Genomic DNA, 19146 nt, shown 5'->3' with positions numbered 1-19146 from the left:
TCTCCTTGCATTTTGGATTTAACATCCAAAATATCAGGGGGACCATGTGCCAATTGTCTCTCTGTTCTTGGCTCACCTTGTTCAACATGATTTGTTCTAGTTCCATCCATTTCCCTGCAAATGTCATTTTGTCCTTTCTAATGGCTGCATAATGTTCCATTGTATATAGGTACCACAATTTTCAGATCCATTCATCTTTAGTGGAGTATCTGGGTTGCTTCCATATATTGGCGATTGTGAACAGTGTTGCAATGAACATGGAGGTGCATGTGTCCTTGTATCCTAGTTCCTGTTGCTCAAGGTAGATGCCTAAGAGCGGTATGGCTGGGTCATAAGAGAGGTCTATATTTAGCTTTCTGAGGTACCTCCAGACTAGACAGACAATTCTAGACCTGTTTTCTCCAGAGCTTTTCACATGAATGAATGTTGTATTTTATCAAAAGCCTTTTCCGCATCAATGGAGATAACTCATGTGGTTCTGGACCTTGGATTTGTTGATATGATGGATTACATTGATTTAGATATGTTAAACCATCCCTATATCTCTAGGATGAAGCCTACTTGATCATAATGTATGATTTTTTGATATGTTTCTGGATTCTTTTGTCTAAAATTTTATTGAGGAGCTTTGTTCTGCGTTCATCAAGGAGATTGGTCTGTAGTTCTCTTTTTTGGTTGGATCTTTGCCGGTTTGGGGATGAGTGTGATATTGGCTTCATAGAATGAGTTTAGGATTGCTCCTGTTTCTGTTTCTCAGAAGAGTTTGAAGAGTATGGGTATTAGTCTTTAAAGGTCTTAAGGTAATTCTGTAGCGAGCCCATCAGGTCCTGGGCTTTTCCTTGCTGGAAGACTTTTGATTGCTTCCTCTATCTCATTGTATGTTATTGGCTTATTCAATTGATTTATTTTTTCTTGGTTCAGTTTGGGCAATTTGTATTTCTGTAAAAACTCATCTATGTCTGCTAGATTTTCTTTCCTTAGTGTGTATGGATTCTGGAAATAGTTCTTTATAATTGTTTGGATGTCTTGGATGTTTGTTGTAATTTTTCCTGTAGCATCCCTGATCTTGTTGATGTGGGTATCCTCTCTTCTTTATTTAGTTAATCTTGCCAGAGGTCCATCAATTTTATTGATTTTTTTCCAAAAAAAACCCCTTTTGTTTTATTAATTTTATTTATAGTTTTCTTATTCCCTGTCTTGTTAATTTCAGCTCTTAATTTGGTTATCAAGCTCTGTTTAATAACTTTGGATTCGATTTTTTTATTGGTTTTCCAGAAGTTTTGATGCATCATGAGATTATTTACTTGGTCTGTCTCTATTTTCTTAATGTGTACCCTGAGAGCAATAAATTTGCCCATCAGGATTGCTTTTGCTGTGTTCCACAGGTTTGTTTGTGATGTATATTCATTTTCATTGAATTGTGGAAACTTTTAAATTTCTGCTTTAATTTCTTCTGTGACCCAGGTGTTGCTCAGAAGTGTGCTGTTCAACCTCCATGTATTTGAGTAATTTCTACCATATGATTTGTTATTGAGATCTAATTTGATTTCACTGTGGTCGGATAGAATACTAGGGATTATATCAGTCTTCTTGTATTTGCTTAAATTCTTTCTATGAACTATCATATGATCTATTTTTGTAGAAAGTTCCATGGGCTGCTGAGAAGAATGTGTACTAGGATGTTGTTGGATGGAAAACTCTGTAGATGTCAATTAAGTCCACTTGAGATAAGGCGTCATTTAATTCAGAGGCTTCTTGGCTAATCATCTGATTGGTAGACCTGTCCTTTATTGAGAGTAGAGTATTAAAGTCTCCTAGTATTATTGTATTTGGATCTATTCTTTTCCATAAGTCTGAGAATATTTGTTTAACGTACTTGGGTACACCCGTGTTTGGAGAGTATAAATTGATAATGGTTATATCCTCTTCTAGGATTGTTCCCTGTATTAATATGTAGTGTCCTTCTTTGTCTTTTTGTATTGATTTTAATGAAAATTTTATTTTGTCAGATACCAGGATGGCAATTCCTGCCTTCTTGTTGGGAGCATTTGCATGGTAGATCTTCCTCCATCCCTTCACTTAGCGTTTGTTTTTATCTTTGGTTGTGAGATAGGTCTCTTGAAGATAAGTGGATGGATCTTGTTTTATGATTCAATCTGCAGTTCTTTTTCTTTTGATAGGTGAATTGAGTCCTTTAGTATTTATGGCTATTATAGAGAGTTGCATTGTTTCCTGACATTTTCCTGCTTTCCTAAGTTTTTCTTCTTTCTTTTCCTCCTGTGCTTACTATGTTGGTCTAGAGATACCTGTCTGATGTGGATCCTAGATTGTAATCAGATTGTAATCCCCATCTTAATATTCTTTGTAGTGCTGGCTTATTGTTTGTGATTTCATTTAGTTTTTCTTTAATATTAAACATTTTAATTTCTCCCTCAAATCTGAATGCTAGCTTCCTTAGATATAGCAGTCTGGGCTGGCAGTTATTGGTTCTCAGGGCTCAGATGGTACTTTCCCAGGCTTTCCTTGCATTCAGTGTCTGTGTGGAGAGATCTTCAATGTTTCTGATTTTTATTCCCAGTATAGTATAGCTCCTTCTTTATTGTTTAAATCTAGCATACCTACTATAATGTTCCTAGAAGTGTTCCTACTGGGATCCTGCTTGTTAGGTGTTCTATTTGCTTCTGTTGTGTTGGTAAGATTTTCTCTTTTAAGATTGGGGAGGAGGTTCCGGGGAGATGGCGGAGGAGAAGCTGGAATCTGAACAAGCTCTTGCATAGAAAACAGTTTCAGAGTTCCAGTGAACAGTCCCAAGCCAGAGAATCACACCAAGTGTGCCATCACAGGACAGAGAGTTAGTCAAGAGAGGGGAAGCCAAGCAGACACATCTGAGCGTCTGCCAGCAGCTGCTGCTGCAGCGGCAGGGTCCCAGCGGCAACCGCAGCCGCGGCCATACCTGAGTGCTCACACAGAGAGTCCGGGACGAAGGAGCCAGACGCAGCGGGCGAGAGGATTCTACTCAACACCAGCAAGAACTGACAAGGAGCGGACAACTTCATCCTGCACTTTGCAGACCAGAGACGACCCAGGATCCAAGACTCGGCGTGAGTAGAAGCCCGACTTCCTCACTCCTTCCCAGGGAGCAGAGGAGGGAAGGCCACCCCTCCCCCCACCCAGCACCGGTGATCTCCATCTTGGATACCAACAAAGCTCGGAGGAGCGGCTAGCTCCAGCTCAGGCCTTGGAATAAAACGAGTCATTTAGCAGGTCACAAGAACTTAACGGCGAAGTGACCTCACAGACTCAGTTCCATCCAGGGAAAAGTCACCCAGCTCAGGCGCCAGCCATTGGAGTGGCCCTCCTCACCGGGTAACCAGAGCCAGAGGCTGCCCCTCCCTCTAGCAGCCACCACAATCAATTGAAAAACAGAAACCCTGAGAATGGCTCCAGGCTGGGTGCTGTGAGTTTTTTTCACAAAATAGCCCCAGGGAAAAGCTTCTGTTTGTTGAAAGGCCTCAACTCTACCCAGAACCTAGCCTCAACACTGCATCCCCCTCTTTTGTGATTCTCAAAGCAGATCACCCTCCCAGTAAACTAACCTGGGAGGGGGAATCTCAAAATCTTGGGTAAAGCAGAGCATTTTTCTGCCTGTTCCAACAAACTGACTTAAGAAACCAATCAAGCCACAGGACCTCAAGCTGACCAGAGACTCCAACCACACTCTGGTTACAGACAAAAGGGAGATACAGGACTCTTCCCACCCCTCCCCCCCCCCAAAAAAAAAAAATCAAAGACCTTTTTTTTTTTTTCTTCTTCTTCTTTTCTTTTTTTTTGTTTTGTTTTTTTTTTTCGTTTTTTGTTACCTTATATATATAAAAAATTTTTTTTGCTTTTCTAAAACTTTTATTAATCTTTAATTTTTGCCTCTTCTGAAAAAATAATTGTTTTCCATTAACTTTTTTTTTTTTCTTTTCTCCTCTTATAATTTTTATTTTAGGAATACGTGAATGTGTGTTTTCCTTTCTTTTCTTGTCTTCTTTCTCTTTTTCTTTCATTCTTAATTATCTTTTTTTTTTTGTCTAGCTCTACTGAACTTCTGATCTTTTCTTCTCACTTTCCTATCCTTTCCATCTTTTCCTCTTTGTTCTTCTTTATGTGACTTAACTCTTGTCCTGCACATCCTCAGATGAACCCGTAGTTAACCAGTAGACCCTATTGTGTACACACTTAATCCACAAACTTATTACTCAATTCAAAACCTCTGAGACTTAAATTCATTAATAGCAGTACTACCTCTTTATACCTATATAATATTTTAAGCATTTTTTTAAAGTTTTTCACATCTCCTCTATGTCCCTCCCTTTCTCTCAACATATTCATATTCCTCTATAAATAGATGGTCTTTAATTTCTTAAATAACATTAATTTTTACATTTCTATTTTTTTTTCTGGTCTCTTTTCATTCCCCTTTCCCTTTCTTCTTTTTCTCTCTCTCTCTACTTGCATCCTACCCAACCTATTTCCTGCACTGTGATTAGGACATAGTTAACGCTCCCTGTGCCTCCCCACACCAATCTATTCCTATTTTTTACCCACATCTCTCCCTAACCCTAATAATTTCTGGTTTTCCAAATTCTTCTCTGCGGTTCGAAGTCCTTTAACATATAGTTGTTTGATGTCGAATAGATGTATCTGTTGAACTAGATTGTATCTGTAGACTATTGACTGTACAAATGCAAACTTTGGTTGATGGTTGCCTTAAGATAGTGTTCTAGCACAAAACTGGTACTATCTTCATCTCAAATGGGCAGAGTAAGCCGGAAAAACACAAGAAAAATGGCAAATTCGGGTATCTCAATTCCCAATCTTGATAATCAGGGGTTAGAACAGATAATGAATAATCCAGAGGAGAGTTCCCAAACAGCTCTACAAACACTGCTGGCAAACATGATAAATGAAAAGTTTGACAATGTACAAAGGACTCTGTATGAGCGTGACAGGGAGAGAGAGGAGGCATCCCAGAAGTTTATACAGGAATATCATAAGCGTGAGGAAGCTACTCAAAAACTGAGACAGGATTTGCGTGAACAACTTGAGAATACTCAAAGAGAAAGGGAGGAATGGCGTGAGCAGGCTGAGAACACTCAAAGAGATCTGCAGGAATCCCACGAACGAGAGGAAGCTAATCAAAGAGTAATACAGGAATTGAGAGACCAGGTAGAGAACACACAAAGATCACTAAAGGCATTCATGGAATCCATTAACAAAGAGCTGAAGGAAGTCAGGGAGACCACAAAGGGAATGCTGAATGGAACCCAACAGAAGGAATGGGAGCCCAAAGAAACCATAACCAATCAACTAAGTGATTTGAGGACAAACACTGAACACCAAATTAAGGAAGTAAAGAAATTCATACAAGACCTAAAACAGAGCTTCAACAAAGAACTTGAAGCCATCAAAGCTGACCAACTAGAAGGAAAAGAGATAAAAAACAAAGTAGAGAGTCTTGACAGCAGGTTAGACCATGCAGAAGATCGAATCTCAGGGATTGAAGACAGCCTAGATATTATAGAGAAAGAACATACAACCATCCAAGACAAGTCCAAGAAATATGATAGATCTATCCAACACCTGGAAGACACCATCAGAAGGCCTAATCTAAGGATAATGGGTGTAGAGGAGCACCTAGAAACAGAAGTTAATGGTCTAGGAAATTTGTTTAACAGGATCCTAGCAGAGAACTTCCCAAACATGCAAAAAGATAGGCCTGTCCAGATACAAGAAGCCTTTAGAACCCCAAATAGACCAGACCAGAATAGGACATCCCACCGCCACATTATAATCCACACAGGATCAACTCAGAACAAGGAAAAGATCCTTAAAGCTGTCAGAGAGAAAAGGGTAATCACTTATAAAGGGAAACCAATTAGAATCACCTCAGATTTCTCAGCAGAGACAATCAAAGCAAGAAGAGCCTGGAACGATGTATGCCATGCCCTAAAAACAAACAACTATCAACCAAGAATACTGTACCCAGCTAAACTCTCCTTCATAACCGAAGGCCAAATAAAAACCTTCCATAGCAAAGAAAAATTGAAACAATACATCTCCACCAAACCAGCCCTACAAAAGATTCTTAAAGATGTCCTACACATAGAAAACCAACAAGACCGCAATAAAGGCCAAGAAACTGCACCCAAACTGAGAATCCAAGAACCATAGGAAGAACCGAGTTTTCGCAGCCCCCAAGAAGGTAGATAACATGGCAGGAACTCCCAAATACCTCTCAGTCCTATCTCTTAATGTTAACGGACTGAACTCTCCAATTAAGCGACATAGACTGTCTAGTTGGATTAAAAAACAAGACCCTTCTATCTGCTGCCTGCAGGAGTCACATCTTGCCCGTAAAAACAAACACATTTTCAATGTTAAAGGCTGGAACAAAATCTACCAAGCAAACGGACCGCATAAACAGGCGGGAGTTGCAATCCTAATAACAGATAAAATAGACTTCAAATTAAAATTCGTGAAAAGAGATAAAGAAGGTCACTACATACTAATTAAAGGATCTCTCCTTCAGGAGGATATTACAATTCTAAATATCTATTCGCCAAACAATGGAGCACCCAAATTTATCAAAGAAACACTACTTTCCCTCAAATCCCATATAGATCCAAAGACATTAATTGTTGGGGATTTTAACACACCACTCTCCCCACTAGATAGATCAACTCAGCAAAAACTCAACAGAGAAACCACAGATCTAAACAGCTGCATAGATCAACTAGACTTAACAGACATTTACCGAACATTTCACCCAGCAGCATCAGAATACACGTTTTTCTCAGCAGCACATGGAACGTTTTCTAAAATAGACCACATTTTAGGCCACAAAGCAAACTTGTCTAAATTCAGAAACATTGAAGTTATACCTTGCATTCTCTCTGACCACAAGGGAATAAAATTAGAACTCAACACCAAAAGCCACCAAAGAAAGTCCGGTATCATATGGAGGCTGAACAACACACTGCTGAATCATGAGTGGGTCATGGAAGAGATTAGAAAGGAAATTCAAATGTTCATGCTATTCAACAAAAATGAACACACAAAATACCAGCTCCTCTGGGACACAGCAAAGGCAGTACTCCGAGGCAAGTTTATAGCTCTAAGCTCATATATCAACAAATTGGAGAGATCTGAAAGTAGCAATTTAATGACGCATCTAAACCTCCTTGAAAAAGACCAGCAAGATAAACCCCAATCCAGTAGACGGAAAGAAATAATCAAAATTAAATCAGAATTAAATGAATTAGAATCCAAAAAAACTATAGAAAGAATCAACAAAACAAAGAGTTGGTTCTTCGAAAAACTTAACAAAATTGACAGACCCTTAGCAAATCTTATCAGAAAAAGAAGAGAACACACCCAAATTAATAAACTCAGAGATGAGAATGGAAACATCACCACGGAAACAACCAAGATTCAGAACATTATAAGGGAATACTTCCCAAAACTGTATGCTAATAAGTTTGAGAACTTGACAGAAATGGACCTCTTCCTAGCAAATATTGACATGCCAAAACTAAACCAAGATGAGTTAAACTATCTTAACAGGCCCATATCAAGCATTGAAATAGAAACAGCAATAAGAGACCTCCCAGCTAAGAAAAGTCCAGGACCAGATGGTTTTACAGCGGAATTTTACAAGGCCTTCAAAGCAGAGCTCACACCAATTCTCCTCCAACTCTTCAATGAAATTGAAAGAGAAAGCTCACTACCGAACACATTCTATGAAGCCATCATCACCCTCATCCCAAAACCAGGCAGGGACTCATCAAAGAAAGAGAACTATAGACCCATTTCTTTGATGAACATTGATGCAAAACTTCTCAACAAAATTTTGGCCAACCGACTTCAACAATTCATCCAAAAAATCATACACCACGATCAAACAGGATTCATTTCAGGGATGCAAAGCTGGTTCAATATACGCAAATCAATTAATATTATTCATCACATCAACAGGAGCAAGAATAAGAACCACATGGTTATCTCAATAGACGCAGAAAAAGCATTCGACAAGATCCAACACCCCTTCCTGATGAAGATTTTGGAAAAATTAGGAATCCATGGAACATTCCTCAATACAATAAAGGCTGTATATGACAAACCTACAGCCAGCATTATACTCAATGGTGAAAAGCTAAAGCCATTTCCTCTTAACTCAGGAACAAGACAAGGATGCCCACTCTCTCCACTTCTCTTCAATCTAGTATTAGAATGCCTAGCTACAGCAATAAGACAAGATGCAGACATAAAGGGGATCCAAATAGGGAAAGAAGAAATAAAACTCTCCCTCTTTGCAGATGACATGATCTTGTATTTGAAGAATCCCATAGACTCCACTCCCAAATTACTCAAGCTGATTCAAAACTTTGGCAAAGTAGCAGGTTATAAAATTAACCCCCAAAAATCCATGGCTTTTCTGTATGCCAACAATGAGAAAAGTGTGGCTGAAATTAGGAAAGCAACTCCATTTGTAATAGCCCCACAAAAAATAAAATACCTAGGAATTAACTTAACTAAAGAAGTAAAGCACCTCTATGATGAAAACTTTAAAATCTTGAAAAAGGAAATCAACACAGAACTTAAAAAATGGCAAAACCTCCCATGCTCCTTGATTGGAAAGATTAACATTCTGAAAATGACAATACTTCCCAAGGCTATCTACAAATTCAACGCAATACCTATCAAAATTCCACCCTCATTCTTCAAGGAAATAGAAGAGGCAATCCAAAAATTCATATGGAACAATAAAAGACCCCGAATAGCAAAAACGCTCCCCAACGGAAAGAACACTGCTGGAGGAATATCAGTACCAAATTTCAAACTCTACTATAAAGCCATAGTAATCAAAACAGCTTGGTATTGGCATAAGAACAGACCTCAGGACCAATGGAATAGAATTGAAAACCCAGAAATGAACCTACAGACCTATAGCCATCTAATCTTCGATAAGGGAGCTAAAACAATAGAATGGAAGACAGACAGTCTCTTCAGTAAATGGTGCTGGCAAAACTGGTTAACTACATGTAGAAAACTAAAGCTAGATCCTTATATATCACCCTGCACCAGAATCAACTCCAAATGGATCAAAGACCTTGAACTCAAAGCAGACACTCTGAAAACATTACAGGATGGAATAGGAGAAACCCTGGGTCTCCTCGGCTCAGGCCGAAATTTTCTGAATAGAGACCCGGAAACACAACAAATCAAAGAAAGGTTGGACAAATGGGATTGTATAAGGTTGCAGAGCTTCTGCAGGGCAAATGACATAGCTAGCAAGATCAATAGAAAGCCCACGGATTGGGAGAAGATCTTTACTAGCCATACAACGGACAAGGGTCTCATATCTAAAATATACTTGGAACTCAAAAAATTAAACCACCCAACAACAAATCCTCAAAGAAACAACTGCCCAATAAGTAAGTGGGCGAAAGACCTAAAGAGAAGCTTCTCTGAAGAAGAAAGAAGGATGGCCAATAGACACATGAAGAAATGTTCAACATCCCTAGCCATAAAAGAAATGCAAATCAAAACAACATTGAGATATCACCTCACTCCAGTTAGAACAGCAAAAATCAAGAACTCTAACAACAACAGATGCTGGAGGGGATGTGGACAGAAAGGAACCTTACTTCATTGTTGGTGGGAATGTAAACTTGTTCAACCACTTTGGAAAGCAGTATGTAGGTTCCTCAAAAGACTCCATATAGAGCTCCCCAATGACCCAGCAATCCCACTTTTGGGCATTTACCCAAATGTTTACAAACAAGACCACACTAAAGCTACCAGCACAACTATGTTTATTGCAGCATTATTTACCATAGCTAAGAGATGGAACCAACCCAGATGCCCCTCAGTAGATGAATGGATCAAGAAGATGTGGTATATATACACAATGGAATTCTATGCCTCCATCAGAAAGAATGACATTGCCCCATTTGTTAGGAAATGGAAAGGCTTGGAAAAAATTATATTAAGTGAAGTAAGCCAGGCCCAAAGAAACATAGGTCCCATGGTTTCCCTTATTTGCAATATCTAGTATAGGTATAAGTCAAGCGGAAAAAGTCAGAGAATGTGATGTTAGGAAAACGAACCCTCAAATATGTATTTTAATGTTTTTGTTTCTTTCATGCATGTGTTTCTAACGCATTTATAATATTATTTCTTTGTTGCTTTGTATGTCCCTCCCCCACAGTGTAACCCCCGCTTTCACTATATTTGATGTCAGTATAACATGTGGAGGAGACGGGGACAAACAAGTCGTTTAAGGATTCAGGTGGACCTGTTGCAACAATGAGAAGTACAAAATGTCATGTCAAAACCAGCTTTACAATGTCGTTGGGGGGGGAGGAAGGGGGGTATGATTGGGTGGGGGGGAGGGGGGAGGCTGGGAAGGGAGGTGAAGGGTAAACAAAGGAGGAGGCTGCAATGCTTGGTAAGAAATGTATGCATTTTCCTGCCCATGTAATTGTAACCCCTCTGTACAGTATGTTCTCAATTAAAATAAAATAAAATTAAAAAAAAAAAAAAGAAAGATCCAGAAACAAAAAAAAAAAAAAAAAGAAATGTACTCATTATCTTGCCCATGTAATTGTAACCCCTCTGTACAGTATGTTCACAATAAAAAAAAAACTAAAAATAATAAAAAAAAATTAAAAAAATAAAATTAAAAAAAAAAAAAGATTGGGGAAAGTTTCTGTGTTAATCTTATTGAATAAGTGTTGTATTCCTTTATTCTGGTATTCCTTACCTTCATCCACCGCAATTATACAAAGGTTAAATTTCTTGGCAATTTGCTCATTCTTGGACTTCCCTTTGGCATATTTTGAGAGTTTTTTCCATCTCTGTGACTTTTTTCCCCCAGTTGCTGCATTTTGTCTTCAGTACCTGATATTCTATGTTCCATTTCATTCACTCTATTAACTATAGCTTCTATGGTCATTTGCATGGAGGAAAATGAACCATTTATGATTTCTCAGAGTATATTAATCTCATCTTTTAGCGAGGTGTGTACTGCATCTATTTTTGAATGCATCTCTTGTTTGAAATCCTGTATCTCTTTTGATAATTCACTTTTTTGTTCCTTAAATTTATGATACATTTCTCACTTCAATTCTTTTTTTCTTTTTGCCAGTCCTGGGGTTTGAACTCAGGGCCTGAGCACTGTCCCTGAGCTTCTTTTGCTCAAGACTAGTAATCTACCATTTGAGGCACAGCACCATTTCTGGGTTTTTCTGTTTATGTGGTGCTAAGGCTTCATGCATGCTAGGCAAGTACTCTACCACTAAGCCACCTTCCCAGCCCTCGCTTCAATTCTTGAGTCATTGCCTATGTCATCTCTTGGATGTAGCATTTGTCTTCCATTTCTTTTTCGCTTTCACTGTAGTTCTTCCCTTGTGGCTGCTGACCTTTGGGGATGGTTTGTTGTCTTGCTATTTATGAATCTTGTAATTTTTTTTGTTGTGGTTTTTCACATGAGGTTTCAGGGATTGTTCACTTAGCATCATCTTATATGGCCTTATGTACATAGCTATTGAACTATTCTATTTTGCTAAGAGTATCCTAAATGTATACCAATTATTACTTGGGACACTATGGGACTTATGTTTCTTTGGGTCTGGTTTACTTCACTTGATATGATTTTTTTCTCAGTCCTTCCATTTCCTTATAAGTGGGATGGTGTCATTCTTTTTGATGGAAGCATAGAATTCTAGTGTGTGTGTGTGTGTGTGTGTGTGTGTGTGTATCACATTTTCTTGACCCATTCATCTATCAAGGGGCATCTGGGTTGGTTCCATATTGTAGCTGTGGTTAATAAGTTGTGCTGGTAGCTTTAGTATGGTCTTGTTTGTGGTCATTTGGGTAAATGCCCAGAAGTAGGATTGCTGGGTCATAGGGGAACTCTAAGTATAGTGTTTTGAGGAACCTCCATAGTGCTTTCCAGAGTGGTTGAACAAGTTTACACTCCCACCAACAAGTAGTAGGGTTCCCTTTTGGCCACATCCCTTCCAGCATCTGTTGTTATTAGATTTCTTGATTATAGCCATTCTAACTGGGGTGCATAGAATCTCAATGTGTTTTTGATTTGCATTTCTTTTATGGCCAGAGATGTTGAACATTTCTTCATGTATTTATTGGCCATTCCTATTTCCTCTTCAGAGAAGTCTCTCTTTAAGTCTTTAGCCCACTTATTAATAGGGTAGGTTTTTTATTTGAGGATTTGTTGGAGGATTTAATTTTTTGAGTTTTATTCATGGCTAGTTCTATGTATATTGTATGGCTGGTGAAGATTTTCTTCCAGTATGTGGGCTTCCTACTGATCTTGCTAGCTAGTCCTTTGCTATTCAGAAGCTCTTCAGTTTCATGGAATCCCAATTTGTTGTGTTTCTGGGTCTTTATTAAGAAAATTTTGGCCTGTGCCAAGGAGCCCTAGAGTTTCTCCTATTCTTCCTGTAATATTTTCAGGGTATCTCCTTTTACCTCGAGGTCTTTGATCCATTTGTAATTGATTCTGGTGTAGGGTGATATATAAGGATCTAATGTTACTTTCTGCAGGTGTTAAGCAATTTTGCCAACACCATTTACTGAAGAGTCTATCTTTCTTGAACCCTATTTTTTGGCCCCCGTATCAAAGATTAGATGGCGGTAGGTCTGTGGGTTCATTTCTGGGTCTTCAGTTCTATTCCGTTAGTACTTAGGTCTGTTCTTGTGCCAGTACCAAGCTGTTTTGACTGCTATAGCTTTGTAATAGAGTTTGAAGTTTGGTATTGATATTCCTCCAGCACTGTTCTTTCTGCTAACGACTGTTTTTGCTTTTTGGGGTCTTTTATTGTTCCATATCAATTTTTGGATTGCTTCCTCTATTTCATAAAAGAAGGATGTTGAGATATCGATGAATATCACATTGAATTTGTAGATAGCCTTTGGAAGTATTGCCATTTTCATGATGTTAATCCTCCCAATTCAGCAGCATGGAAGGTTTTTCCACTTACTTAGTTCTGCTTTAATTTCTTTTTTCAGGCTTTTAAAGTTTTCATCATTGAGATCCTTCGCTTCTTTGGATAAGTTAATTCATATGTACTTTATTTTTGGGGGTTCAGTAAGGTTTTTGACAATCAGCTAAGTTTATATTTCTAGGTTATTTCTTAATCACTGTTGGCTCAGTCCATTATTGTTAAGTTTATTCTTATTTTAGCTTGTTTTTTTGTGTGTAGAGTGTGCAAATTAGAAGGATTCCTCCTTTAAAAGTTGACTTAGCTGTGGATAAAGCTTTGGCTAATTTTCTTGTTCTGTAGTTCTTCCTTCTGTTTTTTAATAACTGATGTTTTTACTTAGGTTTTGCCCTTGCTAAGGAGATCTTCTTGCAGGCCACATTCTTGCCATGCCTCCAGCCCCCTAGTTTTTTTTGTAATGAGACTTAAAAAATGTTATTTTACTGCTGTTTTTTAAAAATCTTACAAATTTATGATTGAGCTTTGAGGCTATTGTTTGTTTTATTGAAAAATTTCAAAACTTATTGAAAAATTTCAAATCTCATGTACACCCATATAAACAATATCTAATATAAGATAAAAGAGCATTTCTAGGACCATAGAAAGTTTTCTGCTTCTTTCCTTCAGCTGTCTTCCCATTCTTTTTTCCATAGAACAATTTTGCCTTGTTTTTGTTTTAAAGAGGAAATTATTTATTATGAGACCATTACAAATACCAGAATCTATTTTTTCTACATTATCACTTTTTGTTACAGCATGCCTGAAACATCTTAGAAGATAATATTAGCAAAATAATTACATAATTAAGTCAAACAAGATTGTACCAAGCTCTAGTTATTACTGAAGACTGTTTTATAAGAAAATTATACTAAGACATTATTATATCACTTTGTGTATATGTGCATCTGAGTGCAGGTGCTAGTCCTGGGGCTTGAACTCAAAGCCTGGGCACAATCCCTGGGCTTTTTTGCTCAAAGTTAATAATCTACCACTTGAGCCACAGCTCCACTTCCTGCTTTGTTGTAGTTAATTGGAGATGAAGGTTTCATAGACTTTCCTGTCCAGGATGGCTTCAAACCCTTATCCTCAGATCTCAGCATCCTGAGTAGCTAGGATTACATTTTGTCATGGATTGATACAAAGTTTTGAGATTTTTTTCTGTTTTTCTTTTGTTATTTTTTATCCTAATATTTCACTTTGTGAGCTGTGTATTTGTTCACTCTCTGTTGATGGACATGCAGTTGATTATACTTTGGAACCTATCATGACTATAACTGCCCATAAACATTTCTGTCCAAGCCTTTTAGTTTCTTTGAGTTAATTCCTAGAAATGGAATTTTTGACTTACAGGATAATACACTTTAAACTTTATGATAAGCTACTAAAGAGTTTTCTAAGATGGTTGTGCATTTTACACTCTTCACCAGCTACTGTGTATGATAATTCTAGGTCTGCATACTTTTAGTGCTATCATTCTTCTTGGCTTTGTCATTTTAGAAGGAGTAAAATGGTATTTCATTGTACTTTAGCTTTTCATGTTCTGATAACCAGCAGAAATGAGTATCTTTTCAAGTGGTTTTTGACTATTGAGTATCTTCTATTGTAATGTATCTCTTGCTCCTTAAAAAAATGTTAATTTGGACCAGTGCAGGTAGCTCATTCTGATTACTTAGGAGAGGATGAGATCTGAGGATTGCAAGTCAGAGCCATCTCAGGCAGGAAAGTCTGTGAGACTCTTACCCCTACTATACTACCAAAAAAAGAAAAAAGGAAAAAGAAAAGAAAAGAAAAAAATCCAGAAGTGGAGCAGTGGCTCAAGTAGTAGAGTGATAGTATTAAGCAAAAGACACGCACACACACAAACACACACAGAGTTAATTTGTAGCAGTTCTGAACTTCTTTGCCTTTTATATTCTGGATCTGGGTTCTTTATGTTCTGAACAAGAAACAGTGAGAAAAAGAGAAAAAAACTGTGTTTTTCAGTTTCTGCTTTTCCTATTTATTTTTGTCTAACATTTAGCATTTTCTGTTTATATTCATGAAGGATATTAGTCTTTAGTTTTCTTATTTTACAATGTCTTTGTAATGGTTTATCATTATGTTTAAAATGCTAGCCTTTTATTTCATATTTTATAAATATTTTTAAAGTTTCTTCTGCTTTCTTAACATTTAATATAATTATTTTCTAATTTTTAGTTGAATATTCTTTGGAATCATAAATATATTTAAATCTATAAATATTCCTTCGAGTATTGCTTTGATTATTCTGACAAAGGCATTGCTAGTTCTCTTCATTGTTACAAAAATGTTCCAAAATGTACTCATATAAATCTAGTATGTCCTACTGCATACCAAGGCAATATGGTGTATATATAGTATTAGTTGTTGTTCTTAGGCCATGGTGAACAAATTAAAATGAGAATAAATTAAACACAAGAGAAAATGATACATTAACAAGATGCAAACAGTATAATAGAATACTTTGTATTTCCATTTCTTATAGTTCATTTCAATAAGCATCATTTTATATGGTCATATATAGCTCTTGAGCCATTGTGATCTTCTTCTAAAAAGTCCTCCTATGTTCTTATTGTGTGAATGAATGGTTAATGTTGTTTAATTAATCATGACTAAGTGTAATTATTTGTCTTATCTTTTACCATCCATTTTGTTAACTTGTAGATTTATAGGTATATTCTAGTTATTACAAATGAGGGAAATCCTGAAGCCTATGTTTTTTTTTAGGTCTGACTTAAACAAGAGGTTTTTTTTTTTATTGTACTCTTTACAGTTTTCTTTTTCTCCCCTTTTGGTTTATTGCCTGTTGTCACTGTTTTTGATTTCTGTATCCTTTGTCATATATATATAGATATAGATATACATATCTATATCTATATATATGTTTATCTGATTAGAGCAGGGGAAAGTGAATCACAAAAATGGTGGGACAAAGAGTGAACTGAACCAATTCATTTTCAACATGGAAATGAATTTTACAAATTTGGAGGGGAGGGAAAAAGTGGGAGAAAATGAGGGAGAAGGTAACACTGTTCAGAAAGAAATGTATTTGGTGTTGGTATAATTTGGGGAGGGGAAAGGAAAAAACAAATTGTTTAAATAGGGATACAGGTTGACTCATTGCAACAATGAAATGTACAAGACACTATGTTAAAAAATGAACTTTACAATTTAGGCTGGGGGGACACGGGGGGGGAGTGTGAGTGCAATTGTAGAGGTGGGAGGGAAGGGATGGTAGAGGAATAACAAAGGAGGAGGCTACAATGCTTGATAATAACTGTACTCATTACCTTACTCATGTAACTATAACCCCTCTGTACAGTATTTTTCACAATAAAAACTTATTTTAAAAAAGAAATATAATCACTAGCTGACTTACATAATTGTACCTACTCTGTACATCACCTTTACAATAATACTTAAATAAAAAAGATGCAATAAAGAAGAGCTGAGTGTGCTGCTGAAATAACCTGGCACACTGTAGGAACATTTAAAAATATGAATAGGAGTACACTCTAAAATATACTATAATAAATATATAAGTCAGCCTCATAGTCATTTATTCTCATGTAGTATATACTCTACATAATTGCATTGCTATGCAGTGGCACACACAATGGATTTGTGTTTATATCAGAATCACTATAAACAGAAGAACATGGACATAGGTCAGGAATATTCAGATAGATGACTGCAGTGTCACTAGGACATAGGAATTTTTTTAAACTATATTGTCATCTCAGGAAACCACCATGTGCTTTACAAAGATTTGTATTGGTGGGCTCCGTCACTTAGTTGGTTAAAACACCTGTCTTGTAAAGAGGTGTGTATTGTTTATAATCAATGATAAGAAATGTTTCAGCAGAAATATTGTATATCTCAATCACAGATGGACTTCTAGAGTTCATCATGGTCTGTAGAAATTCAGAGATCCTCTGTGGATATTGTTTTGTCTGTAGGATCTGAGTTTTGACCTGCAGATTATAGCAAGGAAGACAAGGCAGGGATGACCAGATGAGGAAAAATTATTTACAGTCCCTTCCATGCTAACTCTAGGTCTTAAGTTTTTTACTTTATCATTGACATTTTGGACTGAAAAATCTTTTTTTTTATTTTTCTGTTTTTTATTGTGAAAATACTATACAGAGGGGTTACAATCACAGGAACAAGGTAATGAGTACATTTCTTATCAAGCATTGTTGCCATCCCTTCCCTCCCATCTCCATAACATCATCCCCCCCAACATTTTGATTTTTTTTAATAAACATTTTTTTATTGTGAAAATACTGTACAGAGGGGTTACAATTACGTGGGCAAGATAATGAGTACATTTCTTTAGCCTTCTCCTTTGTTTCCCCTTCCCATCCCTTTGCATCCTCCCCCCTCCCCCATCCCTCCCACCAAAGTTGTAAAGTTCGTTTTTCGACATAACGACTTGTACATCTCATTGTTGCAATGGGTCCTCCTGTATCCCTGTTTTAATGATTTGTTTTTTCCCTTCCCCTCCACATATACCAACATCAAATACAGTGAAAGCAGGGGCTATACCATGGGGGAGGGACATACAAAGCAACAAAGACATAATCTTATAAACATGTTAGAAACAATCACATGAAAGAGCTCTTTTTTTTTTTTTTTTTGTCAGTCATGGGGCTTGAGCTCTAGGCCTGGGAGCTGCCCCTGAGCAATTCAGCTCAAGGCTCATGCTCTACCACTTGAGCCATAGCGCCATTTCTAGTTTTCTTGTGGTTTTTTTTTTTAATTGTGATTAAATGATTACATAATTTCCCAAATTTCATAGTATTGTGGGATAGTGATGCTCATTTAAAGTCATAAACTAATTCTAACTTTCCTGGAGCAAATTGTCTATCATGGTCTAAAACATATAATGGCGTACACATATACACCATACATGCGATCAGCAGCATGGGGTTATTTAATAGTGGTTCGACCAGATGAGTGGAAGTTCTTTGTTTCTTAAGTCCTGTTAATTTTGTCGTATGATCTAACATTTTGGATTTAACATCCACTTATCAGGGAGACCATGTACCATTTGTCTCTTTACTCTTGGCTTACCTCGCTCAACATGATTTCTTCTAGCTCCATCCATTTCCCTGCAAATGCCATTATTTTGTCATTTCTAATGGCTGCTTAATATTCCATTGTGTATAGATACCAAAATTTTTGGATCCATTCATCTGTGGTGGTACATCTGGGATGTTTCCATATCCTAGCTATTGCGAACAGTGCTGCAATAAACATGGAGGTGCATGTGTCCTTGTATATTGGTTCCTGTTGTTCAGGGTAGATGCCTAGAAGTGGTATGACTGGATCATAAGGGAGGTCAATATTTAGCTTTCTGAGGACCCTCCAGACTGCTTTCCAAAGTGGTTGTATAAGTGTACATTCCCACCAGCAGTGCAATAGGGTTCCTCTTTCTCCACATCCCCTCCAGCATTTGTTGTTGGCTGACTTGAGGATGTGGGCCATTCTGACTGGGGTAAGGTGGTATCTCAGGGTTGTCTTTATTTGCATTTCCTTCACAACCAGGGATGGTGAACATTTCCTCATGTGTTTCTTTGCCATTTTTATCTCTTCTTCTGAGAAGTCTCTCTAGTTCCCTTGCCCATTTAGTAATTGGTTTGTTAGGTTTGGGAGGGATTAGTTTCTTGAGTTCCCTGTATATACTGGATATTAACCCCTTGTCTGATATATTGCTGGTAAATATTTTTTCCCAATTAGTTTGTTGTCTTTCTAGCTTGGTTGTGATAGATTTAGCTGTGCAGAAGCTTTTTATTTTAAGGTAGTCCCATTTGTCGAGTCTCTCTCCAATTTGTTGTGACCCTGGGACTCTGTTGAGGAAGTTCCTTCCTGTGCCTATTAGTTCAAGTGTCTCTCCTACTCTGTCCTGCAGTAGTTTCAGACTGAATAATCTTTTTGAGAGGAGGGAAACAGAGTTGCCTTGTGTGCTAGAAGATGTTTAGAAATAGCTCGTTTCTATTTACTAAATGCTTATAGCTAATGACAAAAATGGCTAGAGACATTGCTTAGGCTGGCAGTAAGATCAAAATTG

General features: G+C 37.3%; 1 protein-coding gene across 3 annotated transcripts in view; it reads left to right on the top strand.

The window, feature by feature from the left end:
* Positions 1–19146, top strand: part of Nubpl (nucleotide binding protein like) — a 215838-nt gene that overhangs the window by 107445 nt on the left and 89247 nt on the right. The window lies entirely within an intron of this gene.

This window comes from Dipodomys spectabilis, unplaced genomic scaffold, assembly GCF_019054845.1.
Source record: "Dipodomys spectabilis isolate Male_0828 unplaced genomic scaffold, ASM1905484v1 ptg000038l, whole genome shotgun sequence".
In the NCBI taxonomy this organism is placed as follows: domain Eukaryota; kingdom Metazoa; phylum Chordata; class Mammalia; order Rodentia; family Heteromyidae; genus Dipodomys; species Dipodomys spectabilis.
Note: the sequence above shows the minus strand (reverse complement) of the source record. Positions and strands in the feature narration are given on the sequence as shown.